General features: G+C 37.5%; 1 protein-coding gene and 1 pseudogene across 14 annotated transcripts in view; both read left to right on the top strand.

Moving 5' to 3' along the window:
* The window catches only part of GPHN (gephyrin), a 791,686-nt gene that overhangs the window by 300,479 nt on the left and 469,941 nt on the right, over positions 1-21,266 (top strand). The gene's annotated exons all lie outside the window — the stretch shown is intronic.
* On the top strand, positions 16,511-17,060 carry LOC117069452 (annotated as a pseudogene).

Genomic DNA, 21,266 nt, shown 5'->3' with positions numbered 1-21,266 from the left:
TGTGGTTCTTGTCTTTGGTTCTGTTTATATGCTGGATTACGTTTATTGATTTGCGAATGTTGAACCAGCCTTGCATCCCAGGGATGAAGCCCACTTGATCATGGTGGATAAGCTTTTTGATGTGCTGCTGAATCCGGTTTGCCAGTATTTTATTGAGAATTTTTGCATCGATGTTCATCAGGGATATTGGTCTAAAATTCTCTTTTTTTGTTGTGTCTCTGCCAGGCTTTGGTATCAGGATGATGTTGGCCTCATAAAATGAGTTAGGGAGGATTCCCTCTTTTTCTATTGATTGGAATAGTTTCAGAAGGAATGGTAGCAGCTCCTCCTTGTACCTCTGGTAGAATTCAGCTGTGAATCCATCTGGTCCTGGACTTTTTTTGGTGGGTAGGCTATTAATTGTTGCCTCAATTTCAGAGCCTGTTATTGGTCTATTCAGGGATTCAACTTCTTCCTGGTTCAGTCTTGGGAGAGTGTAAGTGTCCAGGAAATTATCCATTTCTTCTAGATTTTCTAGTCGATTTGCGTAGAGGCATTTATAGTATTCTCTGATGGTTGTTTGTATTTCTGTGGGGTCGGTGGTGATATCCCCTTTATCATTTTTTATTGCGTCTATTTGATTCCTCTCTCTTTTCTTCTTTATTAGTCTTGCTAGCGGTCTGTCAATTTTGTTGATCTTTTCAAAAAACCAACTCCTGGATTCATTGATTTTTTGGAGGGTTTTTTGTGACTCTATCTCCTTCAGTTCTGCTCTGATCTTAGTTATTTCTTGCCTTCTGCTAGCTTTTGAATGTGTTTGCTCTTGCCTCTCTAGTTCTTTTAATTGTGATGTTAGAGTGTCAATTTTAGATCTTTCCTGCTTTCTCTTGTGGGCATTTAGTGCTATAAATTTCCCTCTACACACTGCTTTAAATGTGTCCCAGAGATTCTGGTATGTTGTATCTTTGTTCTCATTGGTTTCAAAGAACATCTTTATTTCTGCTTTCATTTCGTTATGTACCCAGTAGTCATTCAGGAGCAGGTTATTCAGTTTCCATGTAGATGAGCGGTTTTGATTGAGTTTCTTAGTCCTGAGTTCTAGTTTGATTGCACTGTGGTCTGAGAGACAGTTTGTTATAATTCTGTTCTTGTACATTTGCTGAGGAGTGCTTTACTTCCAATTATGTGGTCAATTTTGGAATAAGTGCGATGTGGTGCTGAGAAGAATGTATATTCTGTTGATTTGGGGTGGAGAGTTCTATAGATGTCTATTAGGTCCGCTTGGTGCAGAGATGAGTTCAATTCCTGGATATCCTTGTTAACTTTCTGTCTCGTTGATCTGTCTAATGTTGACAGTGGAGTGTTGAAATCTCCCATTATTATTGTATGGGAGTCTAAGTCTCTTTGTAGGTCTCTAAGGACTTGCTTTATGAATCTGGGTGCTCCTGTATTGGGTGCATATATATTTAGGAGAGTTAGCTCTTCCTGTTGAATTGATCCCTTTACCATTATGTAATGGCCTTCTTTGTCTCTTTTGATCTTTGATGGTTTAAAGTCTGTTTTATCAGAGACTAGGATTGCAACCCCTGCTTTTTTTTGTTCTCCATTTGCTTGGTAGATCTTTCTCCATCCCTTTATTTTGAGCCTATGTATGTCTCTGCATGTGAGATGGGTCTCCTGAATACAGCAGACTGATGGGTCTTGACTCTTGATCCAGTTTGCCAGTCTGTGTCTTTTAATTGGAGCATTTAGTCCATTTACATTTAAGGTTAATATTGTTATGTGTGAACTTGATCCTGTCATTATGATATTAACTGGTTATTTTGCTCATTAGTTGATGCAGTTTCTTCCTAGCCTCGATGGTCTTTCCATTTTGGCATGTTTTTGCAATGGCTGGTAGCGGTTGTTCCTTTCCATGTTTAGGGCTTCCTTCAGGGTCTCTTGTAAGGCAGGCCTGGTGGTGACAAAATCTCTAAGCATTTGCTTATCTGTAAAGGATTTTATTTCTCCTTCACTGATGAAACTTAGTTTGGCTGGATATGAAATTCTGGGTTGAAAATTCTTTTCTTTAAGAACGTTGAATATTGGCCCCCACTCTCTTCTGGCTTGTAGAGTTTCTGCCGAGAGATCTGCTGTTAGTCTGATGGGCTTCCCTTTGTGGGTAACCCGCCTTTCTCTCTGGCTGCCCTTAAGATTTTTTCCTTCATTTCAACTTTGGTGAATCTGGCAATTATGTGTCTTGGAGTTGCTCTTCTGGAGGAGTATCTTTGTGGCGTTCTCTGTATTTCCTGAATTTGAATGTTGGCCTGCCCTACTAGGTTGGGGAAGTTCTCCTGGATGATATCCTGAAGAGTGTTTTCCAACTTGGTTCCATTTTCCCCCTCACTTTCAGGCACCCCAATCAGACGTAGATTTGGTCTTTTGACATAATCCCATACTTCTTGCAGGCTTTGTTCATTTCTTTTTCTTCTTTTTTCTTTTGGTTTCTCTTCTCGCTTCATTTCATTCATTTGATCCTCAATCGCTGATACTCTTTCTTCCAGTTGATCGAGTCGGTTACTGAAGCTTGTGCATTTGTCACGTATTTCTCGTGTCATGGTTTTCATCTCTGTCATTTCGTTTATGATCTTCTCTGCATTAATTAGTCTAGCTGTCAATTCTTCCACTTTTTTTTCAAGATTTTTAGTTTCTTTGCGCTGGGTACGTAATTCCTCCTTTAGCTCTGAGAAGTTTGATGGACTGAAGCCTTCTTCTCTCATCTCGTCAAAGTCATTCTCTGACCAGCTTTGATCCGTTGCTGGCGATGGGCTGCGCTCCTTTGCAGGGGGAGATGCGCTCTTATTTTTTGAATTTCCAGCTTTTCTGCCCTGCTTTTTCCCCATCTTTGTGGTTTTATCTGTCTCTGGTCTTTGATGATGGTGACGTACTGATGGGGTTTTGGTATAGGTGTCCTTCCTGTTTGATAGTTTTCCGTCTGACAGTCAGAAGGACTGTCTGTTGGTCTGTTGGAGATTGCTTGAGGTCCACTCCAGACCCTGTTTGCCTGGGTATCAGCAGCAGAGGTTGCCAAAGATAGAATATTGCTGAGCAGCGAGTGTACCTGTCTGATTCTTCCTTTGGATGTTTCCTCTCAGGGATGACTCCACCCTGTGAGGTGTGGGGTGTCAGACTGCCCCTAGTGGGGGATGTCTCCCAGCTAGGCTACTCAGGGGTCAGGGACCACCTGAGCAGGCAGTCTGTCCGTTCTCGGATCTCAACCTCCGCGTTGGGAGATCCACGGCTCTCCCCAAAGCTGTCAGACAGAGTCGTTGGCCTCTGCACCGCCCCCGCTGCTTTCCCTATTGGACCTCAGCTGTGGGCTGTCCCCAGAGGTGGAGTCTACAGAGACAGGCAGGTTTCCTTGAGCTGCTGTGAGCTCCACCCAGTTCGAGCTTCCCAGCCGCTTTGTTTACCTACTTAAGCCTCAGCAATGGCGGGCGCCCCTCCCCCAGCCTCGCTGCTGCCTTGCGGATAGATCGCCGCAGACTGCTGTGTTAGCAGTGAGGGAGGCTCCGTGGGCGTGGGACCCTCCCGGCCAGGTGTGGGATATATTCTCCTGGTGTGCCTGTTTCCTTAAAGCGCAGTATTGGGGTGGGAGTTACGCGATTTTCCAGGTGTTATGTGTCTCAGTTCCCCTGGCTAGGAAAACGGATTTCCTTCCCCCTTGCGCTTCCAGGTGAGGCGATGCCTCGCCCTGCTTCAGCTCACGCTGGTCAGGCTGCAGCAGCTGACCAGCACCAATTGTCCGGCACTCCCTAGAGAGATGACCCCAGTACCTCAGTTGAAAATGCAGAAATCACCGGTCTTCTGTGTTACTCGCGCTGGGAGTTGGAGACTGGAGCTGTTCCTATTCGGCCATCTTGCTCCGCCCCGGTAAGCGTTAAATTTATTTATGCTTCATCTACACATGGCCTCAAGGTAATTTTATCCAATATTTTAAATAATTTTATGCGTGAAGCAAAGTTTGCCTAAAATGAACTATAAGAAAGCAAAGATGTCCAGTGTAGAATTTTCCCCTTGTAGTGTCATGTTGGTGCGTAAAGTTTTTCAGGATTTGGAGCATTTCAGATTTCAGATTTTCAGCTTCAGAGTACTCAAACTGTAGTATAATGTAGACTAGTTCCACTGCCCTAAAAATCCTCTGTATTCTACCTATTCATCCCTTTCTTCCCAGAAGCCACCGGCAATCACTGATATTTTTAATGTCTCTATAGTTTTACCTTTTCCAAAATGTCATAGAGTTGGATTCTTATAGTGTTTATCCTTTTCAGATTGGCTTCTTTTACTTAGTAATATGTGTTTAAGTTTCCTTCATGTCTTTTCATGGTTTGATAGCTTATTTCTTTTTACCAGTTAGCAAAAATAAATGAGTTATTATCCACTCATCTACTGAAGGACATCTCGGTTGTTTACAAGTTTTGACCATTATGAATAAAGCCTGTATAAATATCCACATACAGGCTTTTGTGTGGACATAGTTTTCAATTCCTTTGAGTAAATACCATGGATTGTGATTGCTGCATTATGTGGTACAGTATGTTCAGTTTTGTAAGAAACCACCAGACTGTCTTCCAAAGTAGCTATACCATTTTGCATTCTCACCAGCAATAAATGAGACTTCCTGTTGCTTCACATCCTTGCCAGCCTTTGGTATTATCAGTGTTCTGAATATTGAACATTCTAATAGACTTATAGTCATATCTCCTTGTTTTATTAATTTGCATTTTACTGGTGATATATGATGTGGAATATCTTCTCATATTATTATTTGCCATCTGTGTATCTTCTTTGGTGATGTGTTTGTTAAGGTCCTTGGCTCATTTTTCAATAGGGTTGTTCATTTTCTTATTGTTGAGTTTTAAAATCTCTTTGAATATTTTGTATAACAATTCTTTATCAGATTTGCCTTTTGAAAATATTTTCTTCCAGTCTGTGGCTTGTCTTTTCATTCCCTTAGCAGTGCCTTTTACAAAGCAGGGGTTGTTTTAATTTTTAATTTTTGTGGGCATATAGTAGGTCTGTGTATTTGTAGGATTCATGAGATATTTTGATATAGATATACAATGCATAATTATCACATCAGGGTAAATGGAGTATCCATCACCTCATGCATTTATCCTTTCTTTGTGTTACAAACAATCCATTTATACTCTTTCAGTTATTTTTATATGTGGAATAAATTATTGTTTACTATACTCCCAGTTATGCTGTCAACAGAGTTCTTAATTTTAATGAAATCCAACCTATTGTTTCTTTCTTCCAAGGATGTTGCCTTTGCTGTCATATCTAAAAAGTTATTACCAACCCAAGGTCATCTAAATATTCTTCTATTATCTTCTAGGAGTTTTATATTTTTATGTTTTACATTCAGGTCTGATTCATTTTGAATTAATTTTTGTGAAGGGTGTCAGGTCTGTGTTTAGATTCATTTTTTTGCACATCATCTCTTAAGATTCCGAGTTCTTTCAGAAGACATTCCTTGGCTGGGATTCCAATTTTGGCTCTGCAAAGACATACCACTACCTACTCTGATACTAAAATCAGACTTATAATTGTAGTGCTCTGTTTTCTAAGTCAGGAAATAAGGAAAGGACTAGGACACCAGTAGCAGCCATGGTCTTAAGGCTCCAAAAAGATGTAGAGAGGAAAATCTATAAATACATTAACTTAGTGGAGGTGAGGGAGGAGGATGACCTTGGTGCCCCCTACCCTTTTTAAGCACAGGTAAAGCTGATTCATAATAATGTCAACGTGTACTTCTTTAATTTTTTGGTATCAGGTAAAAGGTAAATTAAAGCTTACCAATGTTTTGTAAAATTCTATATATCACTGGCCCTCTTATATTTTATCAATGCCGAAAATGTGATGCTTGAATCCAAAAACAAATGAAATTAAGGTTTGATTAAACCAGTTCTAGGACTTCATTACTTTGCTACTTCTGACTTATTGCCTCATATTACTATTACTCCTAATTGTACTAGGTTGCTTTCGTTTGGATTCCAGCAAACGAGGTAAGTTGGGACAATTGACCTCAAAATAAAGTTTTTGTACTGCTGGGATATCATTTGGCTGATTTTCTAATTTTGTAGGGCTTGGATCAGAATTAATTATGTGTTATTTTCATATCAATATCAAGTCTGTATTTATAGTATTCTTTTTTTTTTAGACGTCACAGAATTTTAAAAAGTAGCAGAAAAATAGTAAATGATATTGAAAAAATTTTAGCACTTACATTTTGGTCATGATCTTCTAAAGCCTCCTAAAAGAAACATTGCTTTTGTGAATAGTGCTGCAGTGAACCTACACATTCATGTGTCTTTATAATAGAATGATTTATATTACTTTGGGTATATACTCAATAATGGGATTGCTGGGTTGAATGGTATTTCTGTCTCTATGTCTTTGTGGAATCACCACACTGTCTTTCACAATGGTTGAACTAATTATACTCCCACCGACAGTCTATAAGCATTCTGTTTTCTCTGCAACCTCACCAGCATGTGTTATTTCTGGACTTTTAAATAGCCATTCTGATGGCTGTGAGATGATATTTCATTGTGGTTTTTATTTGCATTTCTCTAATGATCAGTGATGTTGAGCTTTTATTTATATGCTTATTGACCACATGTATGTCTTCTTTTGAGAAGTGTCTGTTCATTTCGTTTGCCCACTTACTAATGGGTTTGTTTGGATTTTTCTTGTAAATGTGTTTAAGTTCCTTCTAGATGCTGGATACTACACTTTTGTCAGATGCATAGTTTGCAAAAACTTTCTCCCATTCTGTAGGTTGTCTGTTTACTCTGTTGATAGTTTCTTTTGCTGTGCAGAAACTCTCCATTTGTAAAGCCCTGCAGGATAGAGTTAGCATAATTCTTGAAGACCCTAGTATTTTCAGAATGGTCAGTGAGCATTGGCTTCAACTTACAGTCACTAGCTCCACTAGTCCCTACCAAGAGAGTCAACCTGTCCTGTGAAGCTTTGAAGCCAGGCATTGACTTTGCCTCTCTAGACATGAAAGTCCTAGATGGCATCTTCTTCCAGTATTTACGGTTGTTTTATCTACATTGAAACGCTGTTATTTAGAATAACCACCTGCATCAATGATCTTAGCTAGATGTTCTGGATAGCTTACTGCAGCTTCTACACTAGCATTTGCTGCTTTACCTTGTATGTTTTTGTTACAGATATAGCTTCTTAAACCTCATGAAGCAACTTCTGCTAGCTTCCAACTTGTCTTCTGCAGTTTCCTCACCTCTCTCAGCCTTCACAGAATTGAAGAGAATTAGGGCCTTGGATTAGGCTTTGGCTTAAGGAAATGTTGTGGCTGGTTTAATCTTCTATCTAGACCACTCAGACTTTCTCCATATCATCAGTAAGGCTTTCTCTTTCTTATCATGTGTGTATTCACTGGAGTAGCACTTTAAATTTTTTTCGAAAACTTTCCCTTTGTATGCACTACTTGGCTTTTCGCCATAAGGACTGGTTATCTCAACTTTTGACATGCTTTCTTCTCTAGCTTATTCATTTCTAGCTTTTGATTTAAAGTTAGAGATATGTGACTCTTCCTTTCACTTGAATATTTAGAGACCACTATAGGATTATTAATTAGCCTAACGTTGATGTTGTTGTGTCTCAAGGAATAAGAAGGCCCAAGTAGAGGCAGAGAGACAGGAAAATGACCAGCTGGTGGAGCAGTCAGAACATACACAACATTTACTGATTAAGTTCCCTGTCTTATATGGGCTCAATTCATGTTGACCCCAAACAATTATAAGAGTAATATCAAAGACTATTTATTACAGTTTACCATAACAGACATACTATTAATGAAAAGTTTTAAATACTGCAAGAATTACTAAAATGTGACACAGACATGAAGTGAGCACATGCACTTGGAAAAATGGCCCCAGCAGACTTCCTTGACGTGGGGTTGCCAGAAACCTTCAGGTTGTGAAAAGCACAATAAAGCGAAGCACAACAAAAAAATGTATTTCTTAAACCACAAGACTATAATGGACAAGAAAGAGCTGGGACTGGAGACAGGAAACCAACATGTTAATCTAAGTCAGGAATCCCTAAAGTGAAGCAGTAGCAGTGGTTTAAAAAAAAAAAAAGAGAGAGAGAGAGATTAATTAAATAAATAATTGTAAGATATAATTAGTAACATTGAATCCTGATACACCCACAGAAAATATATACAAACGTGTTTAAATAATGAAAATTTATGGTAGATTCTATTATTGGTCCCGATTTTCAACCACGTCCATCAAAGCCCTTTGCCATATAATTTTTTAGGAACCTCCTGTTGGGGGTGGAGTGGACTTCCTTGCCTTATGAATTTGTATTTGACCACTTAACTTGTTATTACCAATGGATAGAGCCCCTGAGTATATACTTGGTCTCTTGTACATCTACCATGCAATAAGAATATGTGTGACAGTTTTTTGGTCTCAGGAGAAGGATGAGAGATACATGGGGAAGAGCTACCCCCAGGCCTGGATCAGATGATTCTTCAGTTAGCCATGTACTCATGAATGAACCCAGTTGAGCCCAGCCTGGAGCAGCCATTTTTTAAGCAGTGCACAGATTTAGGAAAAATAATAAGTTATGATTGTTTTAAGCCTCTGAGTTTTAGTGTGGCAGCCGTAGCTAACTGATATAAAGTTTCTATTCTGCCAAAAAAAAAGTTTTTAAAGAAGTTATATTCTATTATCTTTTCACACATCAGTTGATGTAAAAACAAAAGATAATCTACTGATTCAACAGGAAAACTGCTTGCATTATTGGTTCTATTTATTAGACTGCCTTAATGAAGCAATCACACAGCTGGAAAGGGAAAGGTAAAACTAATATAATTTATAAAAATAGCTTTATTGAGATATACCTTATATACCATAAAATTTACTTATTTTAAGTGCACAATTCAGTGATTTTTAGGATACTTATTTTTGCCACTGTCATCACAATGTAATTTCAAACATTTCCATCATCCCAAAAGAAATCTTTGTGCCCATTACCAGTTACTTTTTTTCCTCTCCCACCTCCAGCTTAAGACTATGTAACCACAAATCTACTTCCTATCACTATAGATTTGCCTATTCTAGACTTTTCATAGCAATAGAATTATACAACATATAGGGATTTTTGTGTTTAGGTTTTTTCACTGAACATTTTTTAAAGTGTTTCTATATTGAAGCATGTTTTAGTAGTTCCATTATTTGATTTTATCACATTTTGTTTATTTATTCATCAGTTAATGGATATTTGAGATCTCTACTTTTTGTCTATTATCAATAATGGTATGAACATTCATTTACAAGTGTTTGTACAAATATTATGTTTTTATTTCTCTTAGATAAGTACTTAGTAGTAGTAGAATTTCTGGGTCATATGGTAACTCTGTCTTCAGCATTCTGAGAAACTTAAAGTTTTCCAAAGTGACTGTACCATTTTACACTCCCACCAGAAATTTAGGAGGGAACACTGATAGTAATTTAATTATACTGAATATTCAATTTATACTATTAGGGACTTTAGTATCATAATATAGAATGATAATAAGTATATATAAAAGATAATCAGATAATCTGATAATGATAAGATAAAACTGTGAAATGTACTTTTCTCTATAGTGAATCATATATGTAAGTTATGCAACAGGTGAAGGAATGTGTAAGATAGGCCTTTTAAAACACAATCTTAAATCTTATTAAGGTTTTCTAGAGTAATATAAATAATGCAATAATAGAAATAAGATCTACTTATTTTCTACTATTCTGTAAAATTATTAAATAAATTTTATTTCTATAGTAATCTTGTTATACCAAGCTCACTTTGTACTTTTGTGCCTATACAGAAATTACACTAATTTTTTTCTCCATTAAAAAAATTAAAATAGCCTTTGACGTTTGTAGGCTTCAGAGAAGTTGTCATTATATCTCAAGTGCTATGGAATGTGAACTTTACTAAGAATCAATTATATAGCCTAAGTTGGTGTTTTATATTTGTTTTTCCTGCACTTTTATGGAAACCTGTAAAATATGTTAACATTGAACTATTTGGTCTTATTTAGACAGTATTTTATCTTACAATGCTGTATGATGAAATCCTGCACTCAAATAAAACATTCATCAGCAGAACTTAAATAAAAATATATGATTGTTAATTTTGTAGTCTTCCTACTTTCTTAGAAATTAAATTTCTAATAAATCTTTGTCTCTGATTTTGTGCAAAACAATGCTATTGGCTGGTGACTTCACTGTCTAAGAACATGGATTTATAGAGGTATAGAGAGTATTGGTTATATAGAGATGTCAGATAAAGTTCATGCAAGCCAAATATTTTTAAATATTCAATGGTATTTTCTAGTAGGAATTAAATGTATTTATTATGTTGACTTTACTATGTTTGCTTAATATTAATCTATTAGAGCATAACTGCATAACATGGGTTTTAAATGAAGCTTACTATTATTCTAAATTTATGTCACAAATCTGGCTCTGGGAAATTTTTCAAGTTTCTCTCAGTGCTTTAAGCCTTATAAAAATGAGCAAGTAACTCATAAATAATAGACAGTTCCTCAGAAGTCATTTAAAGTGTACTCCTTTTATCGGCAAAATTTCCATATGTTCTTTGGCACTTTGAGTTGTAGACTTTATAGAGGTATTTAACTACCATTATTTTCTGGTGATTTTTTTCAGGTACCTTTCTTTATGATTTATGGTTCTGTAAAATCTTACATCAGTGTGTAGCTAGAATTATTTAGTCACATATTTTTAAATAATTTTAAAATTTCTTAAAAATTCCTGTGACCCATGAACATCATCAACCAGTATTACGAGATAAAATACTTCCCTTCCCAAATTAGAATGCTTTTCTTTCATATGTTTCAAGCAAGAGTCAGAATTGGAAAGGTACTGATTTAAATGCATTGTGCTGTTAGTCTCTAAAGTGGACAAAAAGAAAATAATAGTTAATAAGGGAGCTTTCTAGCATGGTACCAAATAAACATTTGGGCTCATGAATGAGCAAGAGAAGTACGGGATAATCCACTTTTCCTGACTTTCAACAGTTTCTCCCTGCCAACTTATCACATTTGTAATTAATTAATATTTGTGCATTTATCTGCTTAATGTCTTCCTTTCAATTTATTATAAGTTGTATAAATACAAAGATTGTCTATCTTTTTCTCTCCTTTACCTCTAACCCCAGGATATTGTGTGGCACATGGTAGAAGTTGCTCAAAAAAGTATTTGTTGAATATGTTCATGAATTTGAATGCTTTGCCCTACAAATTAACTTTAAAAGTACTTATGAAGTACTTGCTGATTTAATGTACATATAATAAATATGAATATTCATTGCAGGTGTACAGTCAATATTTAACAGCTATCATTTATTTATTTAATACTTTTTTTCAACTTTACAAAGTGCCCTAACATATTTTTTTTAATGTTTGTTGCTCACAGTAATCCTGTGAGGCGTATGATGATATTACCATTGTTCCTCCATATCCACAGGTTTCTTATCTAAACTCGTGGTTGTGTAGGCAGTGGTGCAACTGTGCTTTGCATCCACAGATGTGGAATCCACAGATGCGGAGGGCCAACAGAACTTCAAGCATACTCTGCATTTTGTATCCACGGGGGTCCTGGAACCAATCCTCCATGGATATGGAGAGTAATCTGCATTTCCATTTTATAGGCAAGCAATATGGAGTTTAGATTAAAGAAATTATTTGCTTCAAGAACACATAAGTTTTTAAGTGATCAGTCCTGGACTTGAATCATTTGTTTTTACTGTCTTTTGGATGGCAACATTAACTTTGTACCATATACCTAGTTCTTCATTAATTAAGAGATGGTTACAAAATTAAGGTATATATAATTGTCATAAGATCCTCAAATAAATAAATGAATACTTTTGGCTATTTTACATGTGCTGAGAATAGTAGTCACCTTTGATAATGAGAATGAAGTATAATCTAGGTTATGATGTTTATTTAAATCTGAATCATGTAAAACAGAACAGGCATACTTCTAAACTAATTCTGTTAGACAGAAAAAGAAATCCCCAACAATTAATGAAGTAGCACATAGTGGTGTTTGAATTACCTAAATTAGTTATTTTCTTACATATCCTACAGATACTTGAGTTCAACTCATTAAATTTTCTATAATTTCATTAAAACCAATGCAGTTAGCAGTAATAGGGGAGTGAAAGGAGAAGGAAATTGTCTAGAGCAAGGTATTTTATTTGAGAGTGGGCATGTATGAGGTGGAGGTGGGGAATCCAGGAAAACCGTGGAGTTATGAAAAAATTAAAACTCATTGGTATATTTTATTTGAACTAAAATTGATAAAATCTCCAAGAACTAGAAGTATTTATTACATAAGAGCATCTTTTTCAAAAGTATATGTAAACCTTAATTGCTGTCAGAAAAACATGCATAATAGTGTATATACTTGCATTAAAAAGGGATATATATATACATACACGCACACACACACATACACAAATATAAATGGGATATATAAGTGCAATTGCATTGATTGATTGATTGAGACCAATTCTTACTCTGTTACCCAGGCTGGAGTGCTGTGGTGCGATCTTAGCTCAGTGCAGCCTCCACCTCCCAGGTTCAAGCGATTCTCCTGCCTCAGCCTCCCGAGTAGCTGGGATAACAGGCACGTACCACCATGCCCAGCTAATTTTTGTATTTTTAGTAGAGACAGCGTTTCACCATGTTGGCCAGGCTGGTCTCGAACTCCTGGCCTCAGGTAATCTTCCCATCTTGGCCTCCCAGAATGTTGGGATTACAGGCGTGAGCCACCACGCCTGGCTGCAATTGCTTTTATATGCATAGAGGGATACATAAAAATCTGGTACGGCAGGGTAGGGAGGAAAACTTTTTACTGTATGCCCTTCCCTAACATTGTAGTTATTTTTACCATGTGAATGTGTTGTGGTCTTTCTGCTCCTTAACTCAGCTAGGTCTGAGTTCTTTTCTCACAACCAGGAAGAATTAGGCAGGCATGTGGACACTGGACAGTGAGTGGAGTAGAATTTATTAAGTGAAAGGAAAAATTCTCAGCCAACAGGGGATGTGGTGGGGAGGGGTGTTTTCCCCACCCAAAGGTGGGAAAACTCCCCATTTGGCTGGGTCCTGGGCCTTTTATGAACTTAGAGTGGGAAGTATATGCTGATTGGTTTGTGATTATGCAAAAAAAGTTAAAGTGAAGAGGGGACACCACTCAAAGGTGGGCACGACAGTGTAGAAAACCAATTAGGAAAGGGTAGGTACATGTTAAATAGGTGAAGGTGGGGATCAATCAGAGGAAAGGCTGCCAAACAGGAAGACAAGTTATCAATCAAGTCCAAAGATTTAACTTGTAGCTTGGCTTTCAGGCTTTAAACTATCTTTGGCTTGAAGGTGGGATTTCACAGGGAACCCACCCACTATCTGCCTAGGCATTTGGCTGCCTGCTGTCACTCTCATTTTCCCCCTCTGAAAAGGTACATCTAATTGCCATTAGAATAGGAATGAAGATGATCTTAACTGCTTTCTGCTGACAGAGGGCGCTGCTTTGGGAAAATAGCAGTCAGATCTCCCTCAGAGTCTTGTCTGAGGATCCCTAGTAAAAGGGAGCCATCATTTGAAGCTCCAGTTGCATGACCATTTTGAGTTTGATGTCCTGAAGGCGAGAAGAGAGAAACTGGGTTATTAGAAGATATGTATCAAAATGAAAAAGGGGGGTAAGGACAGCTTAGAAATCCTGAGGCTGCCACCATGCCAGGATAACTGGTGGCTATAGTTGTACCTGGTAAGGTCTGGGTGCATGGGGCTTGGCTTTGGTTAGCTCCCTTGGTCTTATTTTCCCAAAGAAACCTCCAGGTTATGGGCACCCTGTTTATTTCTATCACGTGGCAGGATTTGCAGGATAATTGCCCAGAACTAGAATATTGATCCAGATTTTTACTTTACCCATCCCTGTTTCTTCTGAGCTGCAGCCAGAGACCACTGGTTGGTTCACAGGGTTAGTCTAAAATGTAGGCAAAAACTTAAAAACAAATAATGAGATTAGAATTTAATGGCAAGTGTATGATAAGTTTTGAAACATAAATTTTCTCTCTGCAGTCCTCATTTTTGTCAAAAACAAATCATGATAGGATTGAGTTGTTTGCAAAATAAACTTTAATCTTATACTTGGCTTGAATATTTGCATAAAGTACAGCAAGAATAATTATTTTTCACGTAGGTTTTTTAAATTGAGTTTGATGGAACCCTGTTCCTTAAGGAATCTCATATAAGACTTTCTTAAAGCCGAGCCCAGCCATGGGTTTTTTTTTTTTTTATACTTTAAGTTCTAGGGTACATGTGCATAACGTGCAGGTTTGTTACATATGTATACTTGTGCCATGTTGGTGTGCTGCACCCATCAACTTGTCAGCACCCATCAATTCATCATTTATATCAGGTATAACTCCCAATGCAATCCCTCCCCCCTCCCCCCTCCCCATGATAGGCCCCGATGTGTGATGTTCCCCTTCCCGAGTCCAAGTGATGTCATTGTTCAGTTCCCACCTATGAGTGAGAACATGCGGTGTTTGGTTTTCTGTTCTTGTGATAGTTTGCTAAGAATGATGGTTTCCAGCTGCGTCCATGTCCCTACAAAGGACGCATACTCATCCTTTTTTATGGCTGCATAATATTCCCACTACTGGGTATATACCCAAAGGATTATAAATCATGCTGCTATAAAGACACATGCACACGTATGTTTATTGCGGCACTATTCACAATAGCAAAGACTTGGAATCAACCCAAATGTCCATCTGTGACAGACTGGATTAAGAAAATGTGGCACAGGTTGGCCGGGCGCGGTGGCTCAAGCCTTTAATCCCAGCACTTTGGGAGGCCGAGACGGGCGGATCACTAGGTCAGGAGATCGAGACCATCCTGGCTAACACGGTGAAACCCCGTCTCTACTAAAAAATACAAAAAAACTAGCCGGGCGAGGTGGCGGGCGCCTGTGGTCCCAGCTACTCGGGAGGCTGAGGCAGGAGAATGGCATGAACCCGGGAGGCGGAGCTTGCAGTGAGCTGAGATCTGGCCACTGCACTCCAGCCTGGGCGACAGAGCGAGACTCTGTCTCAAAAAAAAAAAAAGAAAATGTGGCACATATACAGCCATGGGTTTCTACCCTCAAATGCCTATGAGTTGGGTAAATTCCACTCTTGAGATCCCAAGATAACTTGGGGTTCCTGGGTCTATTAGAAAATGACATTCTTTACTCACCACAGGTTAGGAACCCTGTACAGGGACTGTGTAGTAAAGGTATGAGGCCAGTTTTCCCAAGGGGCTTTAACTGGCTCTGCAAGTCAAGCTTGATTCCATAAAGGAAAGCATAACCTTCTACTCAAAGCCTTGGTAAAACAACCAGTTTCTCCAATTGTGTCCTGTTGCAAAAGAAAATGGATTCTTATTGCACTGATGCAAATAACAATATTACCATAAGTTAAAAATACTTACTGTTGTTGGTTTAAAGTCTTTTTTATCTGAGGTAAGAATAGCAACCCCTGCTCTTTTTTGTTTTCCATTTGCGTAGTATTTCTCCAGCTCTTTACTTTAAGCCTGTTGGTGTAGCATGAAATGGGTCTCTTGAAGATAGCAGAGGGATGAATCTGGTTTTATCATCCAACTTGCGACTCTGTTACTTTTAAGTGCAACATTTAGACTGTTAATGTTCGAGGTTAATATTGATATATGAGGCTGCTTTGATCATATGGTAAAGTTGTTACCTGGTTGTTTTGTAGTTTCCGTTGTGTGACTGCTTTATAGGGTCTGTGCACTGTATACGTAAGTGAAATATGTAATATCACTAATTAAAATCAAATGTTGAAAATTGAAATTTAGAGAAACTTCTGAATTACAGTTTTTGCATATTTTAGAATAGATTTATTATTTTACATGTATACAATTACTAACGTAATCTGTTTAAATTATTGCTTTCTCAGAGGTTAAATAGCACCACCCAATCTAAAGTAGTTTTCATGCATTATATCACATCATCCTCATTATAATGTTTTCTTTACAGCACTTACAACATTTGAAATTTTCTAACTTATTCGTTTACTACCCATTTCCCCCGGTAGAATGTAAGATCGACAAATACAATTACTATATTTGTTTTGTTCACTGCTTTCTATCTAGCACATGAAATACTGCCTAGCGCATAATAAGTTCTCAGTAAATATTCAGTGAAAGGACGAAAGTGTTTAGAAGTATTATTTTAATAAATAGATAAAATTTTAGAGCATATCAAGAGTCTTTATAAATCTTTAGAGAGCCACAATGTTTCTTGTGTAGTTTAAAAATTACTCTGTAATCTCATTTATTTATGTTTTGCACTCTTTGTGTATCGTAGGAGGTTAATTTATATAAGATTTGTCAAATTGTCATATAATCTATAAGTTGTTAATGAATGTTTGTTGTATCCATATTATATGAAATAATTACAGTGGGTTGGTGGAGGCCCACGCAGGTTCAACATGCGTATCGAAAAGTGTTATTTCTGTTCGGGGCCCATCTACCCTGGCCACAGCATGATGTTCATCCACAATGATTGCAAGATGTTCAGATTTTGTACATCTAAATGTCATAAAAACTTTAAAAAGAAGCACAATCCTCGCAAAGTTAGGTGAACCAAAGCATTCCATAAAGCAGCTGGTAAAGAGCTTACAGTGGATAATTCATTTGAATTTGAAAAATGTAGAAATGAACCTATCAAATACAGAGAGCGCTATGGAATAAAACTATTGATGCAATGAAGGGAGTTGAAGAGATCAAGCAGAAATGCCAAGCTAAATTTATAATGAACAGATTGAAGAAAAATAAAGAGCAACAGAAAGTTCAGGATATCAAAGAAGTCAAGCAAAACATCCATCTTATCCAAGCCCCTCTTGCAGGCAAAGGGAAGCAGTTGGAAGAGAAAATGGTATAGCAGTTACAAGAGGATGTGGACATGGAAGGTGCTTCTTAAAAATCTCTGTAACCATTTCTTTTATGTACATTTGAAGATGCCCTTTGGAGACTTGAAACTGTTCATTATTAGTTTTTTTTTTTACATAGGTCACTTAAATGAAAAGTAATTAAAATATATCTTTCCTACATTGCTATCTACAAAACATCAGATATCACGGATGTTAGATTGCATCTCAGTGCTAAATTTTCACTGATAAATGTACTTATGTAAATCAGGAAAATTCTACTTATAACTATAGAAGTGAATTGTGGACGTAAATTGGTTATGCCATTCAGATAATGGCACTAGGCAGCATTTGTATAATAACTAATGGCAAAAATTCATGGCTAGTGATGTATAAAATAAAATATTATTTACAGGAAAATATTCCCTTTATTAATGTTATAGAAGGGGATACAACAAGGAACTAACAATTTGTATGACAGTGTCAAATATTATTTTGATTTTAGTAGTTCCTGTTTTGGTTTATTTGCATCTTAGAAGAGCATAATGACATTGTTTGATGAAGCTTAATTATGCTGGATTGCTTTGACCTGGTTTAACCCTTTTGATAGGTAGTTGTGGATGTTGGGGATGAGAACTGAATAATCTTTGCCTGCAGTGGCACTACACTCTAGAATTTACACTTTGGAGAATACTCAGTTCTTTTTTTTTTTTTTTTTGAGATAGAGTCTTGCTCTGTTGCCCAGGTTGGAGTGCAGTGGTGCGATCTCAGCTCACTGCAAGCTCCGCCTCCCGGGTTCACACCATTCTCCTGCCTCAGCCTCCCGAGTAGCTGGGACTACAGGCGCCCACCACCACACCTGGCTAATTTTTTTGTGTTTTTAGTAGAGACTGGGTTTCACCGTGTTAGCCAGGATGGTCTCGATCTCCTGACCTCGTGATCCGCCCGTCTTGGCCTCCCAAAGTGCTGGGGAGAATACTCAGTTCTAACTTGTGATTACTGGTAGAACAAACTTTATTTTTCTAGCCTAGCAATGATCTAGAAGCAGAGGAATCCCAGTGCCTTTTAAAAGTTATTATGTGGTTTTCTTTTAAAAAGCTCCTGTTTTTGGAAAGTAGAATTTATGGTACAACATCTGTTCATTATTTGCACATAAAATAAAACCTTTTGAAAGATAAAAAAAAAAAAGAAAGAATTACAATGGAATTTTACTAGTGTTCATTAAAAATATGACTACTAAATAAAACTGCAAATAAGAGAATTGGCATATTTCTAAATAAAGGCTTCTAATTAATATACTAATTACCAGTGGTTCATGTCAGAATGTTAAAGCTCTTGAAAGTTTTCCTAATTTACTTCTTTGTAAACTCCTTTCTCTTTAAGAATTATGTAAGGCATAATAGTACACACTGATTCTATTCCAGCAGCCAACCTATGTGAAAGTTCTTTAAAATCAGGAATATATTACGGTCAATATCTCTAGTGATAATTAGCTTTTCATAGTATAAAATCTGAAGAAGAATCTTGTCTTTACAACAGCATTTATATATGAAAACTTAATTCTAAGAAAAGTATGGATTTGCAGAGAAGTGTCACATAGTTAAAAAAAAAAAAAAAGTCTGGGCTCTGGGATGACATTGTTCTAAGTAGCAGACTGTTTTCTGTTTATTAACTGTTCATAGCCTGGAGCAAGTTAACTTTTCTGAACCTCAGGTATAGTGCTGAAACAATATATGTAAAAATGCCTAACACAATGCTTATTAGAAATGCTCAATAGATTCTAATTCTCTTTTCTTCCTGAATAAAGTGGAAGCAAAGACTCTTCTCAAAAGTATGATGGCCACATTTACCAAAATACTAGAAAAAAGAATGGTGAGGTAAAAAGATACCCATTTAACTGCAGTAAGGATGACTGTATTTACCAGTGTTAGGGAGGGGAGTTTCTAATCAAAGCCTTTTAGGAATCAATTTTGACCATATTTTAAAACAACAGCTACATTTATTTTCCAAAATTATTTTGGTCTTTAAGTCATAGATTATATGATAACATGAATCAGAATGTCTTCTATCTTCAATTTTGGCTAAAGGCAAATAATAGTACCTAACACTTATTTACATGCATACTGTATACTGTCAGTCATCCACATCTGTGGGTTCTTCCACATCTGTGGGCTCCAAATGTATGAATTCAACCAACTGCAGATCAAAAATATTTAGAGAAAGACAATAAAAGTAATACAAATAAATACCATATAACAGCTATTTATATAACATTCATATTGTATTAGGTATCATAAGTAATCTAGAGATGATTTAAAGCAGGGTTCCCCAACTCCTGGGCCATTGAACGGTAGTGGTCCATGGCCGTTTAGGAACCAGGTCACACAGCAGGACGTGAGGGGCAGACATGTGAGCAAAGCTTCATCTGTATTTACAGCTACTCCCATTACCGCCTGAGCTCCACCTTTTGTGAGATCAGTGGAAGCGTTAGATTCTCACAGAAGCACAAACCCTATTGTTAACTGCACATGTGAGGGACCTACGTTGTGTGCGCCTTATGAGAATCGAATGCCTGGTGATCTGCCACTGTCTCCCATCACCCCCAGATGGGACTGTCTAGTTGCAGGAAAAAAAGCTCAGGGTACATTGTGATGACATGTATAATTACTGCATTATATATTACAATGTAATAATAATAGAAATAAAGTGCACAATAAATGTAATGCATTTGAATCATCACAGAACCATCCCCCCAGCCCTCCAATCCGTGGAAAAATTGTCTTCTGTGAAACCAGTTCCTGGTGCCAAAAAGTTTGGGAACCAATGATTTAGAGTATATGGGAGGATGTTCGTGGGTCACCCACAAATACTGTGTCTTTTTATATAAGGAACATGAGCATCAGTGTATTTTGTCATCTGCAGGGGGAGGGAAGGTATTCTGAAACCAGTCCCTCGAGGATGCCCAGGGAGAACTGTACCCAAGTACTATTCTGTAAACTTGGCCTGGATTAACTCATGTAGTTATTCCTATATGGCAGGGTTTTTTTTTTTTTTTAAATTTAAGTTCTAGGGTACATGTGCACAACGTGCAGCTTTGTTACATATGTATACATGTGCCATGTTGGTGTGCTGCACCCATTAACTCGTCATTTGCATTAGGTGTATCTCCTAACGCTATCCCTCCCCCCACCCCTTCCCCACAATAGGCCCCAATGTGTGATGTTCCCCTTCCTGTGTCCAAGAGATCTATCTCTTGTTCAGATCCCCCCTATGAGTGAGAACATGTGGTGTTTGGTTTTCTGTTCTTGCGATAGTTTGCTGAGAATAATGGTTTCCAGCTGCATCCATGTCCCTACAAAGGACACAAACTCATCCTTTTTTATGGCTGCATAGTATTCCATGGTGTATATGTGCCACATTTTCTTAATCCAGTCTGTCACTGATGGACATTTGGGTTGATTCCAAGTCTTTGCTATTGTGAATAGTGCCGCAATAAACATACGTGTGCATGTGTCTTTATAGCAGCATGATTTAAAATCCTTTGGGTATATCCCCAGTAATAGGATGGGTGGGTCAAATGGTATTTCTGGTTCTAGATCCTTGAGGAATCGCCACACTGTTTTCCACAATGGATGAATCAGTTTACAGTCCCACCAACAGTGTAAAAGTGTTCCTATTACTCCACATCCTCTCCAGCACCTGTTGTTTCCTGACTTTTTGATGGTTGCTGTTCTAACTGGTGTGAGATGGTATCTCATTGTGGTTTTGATTTGCATTTCTCTGAGGGCGAGTGATGATGAGCATTTTTTCATGTGTCTGTTGGCTGCATAAATGTCTTCTTTTGAGAAGTGTCTGTTCATATCCTTTGCCCACTTTTTGATAGAGTTGTTTGTTTTTTTTCTTGTAAATTTGTTTGAGTTCTCTGTAGGTTCTGAATATTAGCCCTTTGTCAGATGAGTAGATTGCGAAAATATTCTCCCATTCTGTAGGTTGCCTGTTCACTCTGATGGTAGTTTCTTTTGCTGTGCAGAAGCTCTTTAGTTTAATTGGATCCCATTTGTCAATTTTGGCTTTTGTTGCCATTGCTTTTGGTGTTTTAGACATGAAGTCCTTGCCCATGCCTATGTCCTGAATGGTATTACCTGGGTTTTCTTCTAGGGTTTTTATGATTTTAGGTCTAACATTTAAGTCTCTAATCCATCTTGAATTAATTTTCCTATAAGGCATAAGGAAAGGATCCAGTTTCAGCTTTCTACTTA

Source organism: Trachypithecus francoisi, unplaced genomic scaffold, assembly GCF_009764315.1.
Source record: "Trachypithecus francoisi isolate TF-2019V2 unplaced genomic scaffold, Tfra_2.0 Lachesis_group3, whole genome shotgun sequence".
Classification (NCBI taxonomy): domain Eukaryota; kingdom Metazoa; phylum Chordata; class Mammalia; order Primates; family Cercopithecidae; genus Trachypithecus; species Trachypithecus francoisi.
This window is presented reverse-complemented; position numbering and strand designations above follow the sequence as displayed.